The following is a 6,000-nucleotide window of genomic DNA, read 5'->3' as shown; positions in this document are numbered from 1 at the left end:
TGCTGTCATGGAGACAAATTTGACTTTTTTTTTTTTTAAGGGAGGCTTAGGACGGATGGTGGGGAGGGCTGGTTAGACAGTGGGAAGAATAGACAAATAGACCAGTGGAATAGAATAGAGGCCCAGGAATGAACCCTCACACAAATGATCAAATGATTTTTGAGAAGGATGCCAAGACCATTCAATGGGGGAAAGACAGTCTTTTCATCACATGGTGCTAGGACAACTGGGTATCTACATACAAAGAATGAAGTTGGGCCCTTACCTCACACCACATACATAAATTAACTCAAAATGGAGGATGGACCACAACATAAGACCTGAAGCAAAAAAAACCAAAAACCAAAAACCAAAAACCAAACAAACAAAAACTCTTACAATAAAATATAGGACAAAATCTTCCCAAAATTGGATTTGGCAATGATTTCTTGAAATGACTCCAAAGAAATAGGTAACAAGAGAAAAAATAGACAAACTAGACTCCATAAAACTGTAAACATTTTGTGCATCAAGAGGCACTATTCAGAGTAAAAGGATAACCCATGGAATGGGAGAATATGTTTGCCAATCATATATCTAATACGGGTTTTATACTCATACTATATAGAGAACTCCTAAAACTCAGCAGTGATAACAATAATAACAAAAAACAACCCAATTCAAAAATGGGCAGAAGGTTCGAGTAGACATTTCTCTACAGAAGATAGACAAAGGAAAAGATGCTCATTACAAATTATTAGGAAAATGTAAGTCAAACCCTCAATGAGGTACCACCTCACACCCATTAGGATGGCTACTGTTAAAAACAAACAAACACCCCCTCTCCCCCCAAAACCCCCACAGAAAACAAGTGTTGGTGAGGATGCGGACACATGGGAACCCCTGTTTATGGTTGGGAGTGTAAATAGTGCTGGTGCTGTGGAAAACTGTATGGTGGCTTTTCAAATAATGAAAAATAGAATTTACTGTGTGATCTAGCAATTCTGTTTCTGAGTATGTACCCCCAAAGAATGGAAAGCAGGGTCTTAAAGAGATATTTGCACACTCATCTTCATTGCAGTATTATTCACAGTAGCCAAAAGGTGGAAGTAACCCAAGTGCTCTGTTAACCAGTGAATGGAGAAGGGAAACATGGTATGTACCTACAATGTTATAGTATTCAGCCTTAGAAGGAAAGAGAATTCTACAGAATTCTTAGAAGGAAAGAGATATGCTACAATGTGGATGGACCTGGCGGACATCATGCTGAGTGAAATAAGCCAGTCACAAAAAGATAAACGTTGGACTACACCACTTATATGAGGTAGTTTGAATAGTCAAAATCCTAGAGACAGGAAGTAGAAGGGTGACTGCTAGGGTTTGGGGTGGGGAGGGGAGAATGGGACCTGCTTAACAGGTACAGAGTTTTGGTTTTCCATAATGAAAAGAGCTATGTGGAGGGATGGTGGTGATGGTTGCCAAAGAACATGGATGTACTCAGTGTTACTGACTATACCATTAAAAATGGTGAAGATGGTAAACTGTATATTATGTGTATTTTATCCCAATTTTTCAAAAAAGGGGGGAAAAGGGAGGCTGGAGACAGATGGCTGGGAGTGCTGTGAAAACAGAGGGAGCTCCCAAAGTTCTGGTAGTAATGACCAATAGGGTGGAGAAATCACAAGAATGCTCCCTTGGATGGAATGGAAAGTTTGACAGAAAGTGGAGGAATGTAATTTTGGGGACGCTGAAGAAAAAATTTCCATAACAATTGATTTCCAGAGTAGGTGACAATTCCAAGATTCAGAGTCTAGATGTAACTGATCTGTGTCAGACCTTGCTGTTTATGAAAGCACAGACAAAGCCATAATGACCCCATACCCAAATATCTATACTTAAGCCAGACTCATTTTAACTGAACGTTCTGGAATCCCCTCTTCAGGCATGATCATGATTCCGCTGCATGATTCCCTGTATCCTGGGAATATTCCCTGTATCCTGGCTTGGGGGTTATAGGTGAGCTTATTTTCTAAGGTCCCTTAGACCAAGTTCTGGTACATGGTGGGATAGTGGTAGTGGGAAGAGGGCACTGCCTCACCAAAGCTCTCTTCTGCCAGTCACCTGTCTCTCAGCAACCTGGTTGGTATGGCCTTCTGCTCCTCTTTTCTCCTGCTGGGTGTTGGCCCATGATCTGCCTAAATCAAGGGCTTATCTTCTCAAACACACCTCTCTACTGTATATCTCACATGTCATCTGTCAAAAGGTGTGGACGTGGCATGAGAACATGATAGATATTTGATATTACAAATATCCTGGGGAATCCTTACATAGAGAGCCTGTGGGTGGTCACCACATCTCAGAAAAGGCTGGAAAATAGTGTTTCTGTTGTAGAAGGAGTTACTAAATGTTTTAATGACAAATGTATAGTGTCTTAGAGCTTCCTGTCCTGAAATATAGGATCCCTCGAGGAAGCTATACCATTCATAATCGTTGGAGTGTGCAATTTATGTTGTGGTTCTTATGTTGCAAGTCCCCCAGGGCAAGAGTTACCTTTGCAGGGAATAAGAAGGGAACAGAGAGATCTGAGTTGTTCACCATTGAGTAGGAACCCTCATGGACAGTTGGTGGGAATGCAAATTGGTACAACCCCTGTGGAAAACAATATGGAGTTTCCTCAAAATATTAAGAATAGAGGGGCACCTGGGTAGCTCAGTTGGTTAAACATCTAACTCTTGATTTCTGCTCAGGTCATGATCTCAGCATTGTAAGATTGAGCCCTGCGCCAGGCTCCATGCTGAACGCAGAGCCTCCTTAAGATTCTCTGTCCTCTTCTGTCCCTCCCCACCCCTTAAAAAATTAAAAATAGCATTACCCTATGATCCAGTAATTCCATTACTATTTACCGAGAGAAAATGAAAACATTTAACTTGGAAAGATACATGCACCCTATGTTTATTGCAGCATCATTTATAGTAGCAAAGAGAGGAAAGCAACCCAAGTGTTTCATGATGAATTATAAAGAAGATGTGGTATGTTTATAAAATGGGATATCACTCAGCCATAAAAAAGAATGAGATTCTGCCATTTACAACAACGTGGCTGAACTTAGAGGGTATTATACCCACTGATACAAATCATACAGAGAAAGACAAATACTATATGATTTCACTTCCCTGTGGAATCTAAAAACAAAACAAATGAACAAACAACAGACTCTTAACACACTGGTGGTTGCCGGAGGGGAGATGGATGGGTGAAACAGATAAAAGGAAATAAGAGTTACAAACTTCCAGCTACAAAGAAAAGAAATAATGGAAATGAAAAGTTCAGCATAAGAGATACCATCAATAAAATCGTAACAACATTGCTGACAGACAGTGGCTACACTTACCATAGTGAGCCCTGAGTAATGTATGGAATTGTTGAATCATTATGTTGTACATCTGAACCTGATAGAAGTCTGTATGTTAATTGTACTTCAAAAAAAGAAAAAAGAATATCAAGTGATGCCTGTGTATGGCCATCAAACATATTCCACTAGAATGAAACTGTAAGCAACTTAAGATGTAGTCTGTGAAATCCGTAGCAGGAGAGTTTCTAGCTCAGGTCCATGAGGGGCCATGGGAGAAGATGTTCCTTTCCACAGGCATGGAAGTAGCCAAGGTCTCCTCCAGAGGCACTGGGGAAGTAAAATGCAGTGGAAACTTAATGTAGAATGAGGTGTTGCAACCAGAAACAAGAAACTAGGTATATAAACACGCCAACGTGAGTACATCCTTAAAAAATAAAACACAGCATGAGCTCTTAGGCTCAATACTACTTTAGTGAAACACACAAAATAAAACCAGGTATATTTCTAAGGCCACGTGTTCCATTCATCAGACTTGGTGCCTCTGGGAGAGAGGGAAATGTGGTGGGCTGGGTAAAAGAGAAGGCACAAATCAAGAAAAGATTTCATAGGGGCTCCTGGGTGGCTCAGTGCGTTAAAGCCTCTGCCTGAGGCTCAGGTCATGATCTCAGGGTCCTGGGATCAAGCCTCACATCGGATTCTCTGCTCAGCGGGGAGCTTGCTTCCCCCTCTCCCTGTCTCTGCCTGCCTCTCTGTCTGCTTGTGATCTCTGTCTGTCAAATAAATAAATAAAACCTTAAAAAAAAGATTTTGACATGCGGAGATGAAGAGGAGAAGGGAGTTGAGGGAAATTGGAAGGGGAGGTGAACCATGAGACACTATGGACTCTGAGAAACAACCCTAGGGTTTTGAAGGGACGGGGGGTGGGAGGTTGGGCGAACCAGATAGTGGGTATTACAGAGGGCACAGATTGCATGGAGCACTGGGTGTGGTGCAAAAATAATGAATACTGTTATACTGAAAATAAATAGTAAATTAAAAAAAAAGATTTTGTATGGGCATAAACGATTAACCAACTCTGTGCAGCTGAGGTTCCCACCCCCACCACAAATAAAGGTTTTCCATTTGCTCACATCCAGTCAGACTTAAGGATTGAAAAGGTATGTACTTAGGATTTAAGGCAGTTATATTCTGCATATCTTATACATGGTGTGGGTGGCAAGTGTTAGTTGTCTTCAGTGTCTGGTGGTTGACTTCCGCTGGCCGGCTCAGTTGGTAGAGCGTTGTTACCTTTGAGTAACAAGGGTAACTTGTTCTGAGTTGGAGCTCCATGCTGGCTGTAGAGATTACTTAAAAATAAAAAAATCTTAAAAAATTATGTATACTCCTCTTATTCCTTAATAATATGCTCCCCATCTTCCTTTGTGGGCAGGCTCATTTCTTTAATGACTAATTCCTGGTTAGTGTTGTATGGAGCTTCTGGGAAGGCTAATTAAAAGGGAGGAGACATGTGCCATTTTCTCCTCCTCCTCTATTGTCGGCTTGGAATGTTGCCATGATGGCTGGTACTCTGGTAGCCATCCGAAATCATGAAACAACTTTAAGAATGGAAACAACATGCCTAGAAAGATAGGAGTTGATATCCTGATGATCTATGAGTCTGCTCTATGAGAACTTGATGACCCAGACCTGGTCTTCTTTAATGTGAGAGAGGAACATACTTCTGTCATGTTCAAACCAGTGTTATTCTGGCTTTTTTCCTATTATATAGAGCCAGATATTCTCTTAACTGGTAAGGTGAGTTCTGAATGGTTGTCAATTTGGAGAGAATTTCATTTTTCTTAATCTGTCATTTCTTAGAAGAAAGGTTTCCTGGAAATACTTTTAAAAGTGCCCCGTTTCTTCATCTATCTGGGGGTTTCAGAGGGTACTAGTTATACCGTTGCTGTGATTTGTTTTAATTTTAAGGATCTCTTTCTTTTTTTTTTTTTTAGAGTTTAATTATTTGACACATAGAGATAGTGAGAGAAGGAACACAAGCAGGGGGAGTGGGAGAGGGAGAAGCAGCCTTCACGGTGAGCAGGGAGCCCGATGTGGGACTTGATCCCAGAACCCTGGGACCATGACCTGAGCCGAAGGCAGACACTTAATGACTGAGCCACCCAGGCACCCCTTTAGGATCTTTTTCAATTATAGAAGAACATATTCAATAAAGTATAAAATGATCTGGACTAAACTTGGAGGCACAGCAGAAGTCTGGCCAGCAAGCCTAGATGGCACGGTTTCAGGATTCAGCCCAGAGGGGGCGAAACCCTCTCGTACCCACTTCAGTTGGATGTGTGCATAGAATGAATAGACGTGATCTCAGGGGTCAGGCGGCTTTGCTGATGGATAGCTGCCAATTGGCCTGATAACGTAGGCAGAGCTCTAAGTAAGCACTTACATTAATTCTATTACTAAGCACAGTAACCTGCCGAACAGGCAGACTAAAAATCAGAGGCAATCCGGTGGACTGAAAAGAACCTCTCAATTGAAGGGAGCTGGCATTACTAATTGGTGATTTTTCTACCTCTTCATTTTGTATCTTTTGATTCTTTTGAGGTTGTCCAGACCTTCTCCTGGCTCAAGGAAACAGGTTGGGCAACCTTAGAGAAATGTACTTAATTAGTATT

Source organism: Mustela putorius, unplaced genomic scaffold (assembly GCF_011764305.1).
Source record: "Mustela putorius furo isolate JIRA1106 unplaced genomic scaffold, ASM1176430v1.1 tig00003834_pilon_pilon_pilon, whole genome shotgun sequence".
Lineage (NCBI taxonomy): Eukaryota > Metazoa > Chordata > Mammalia > Carnivora > Mustelidae > Mustela > Mustela putorius.
This window is presented reverse-complemented; position numbering follows the sequence as displayed.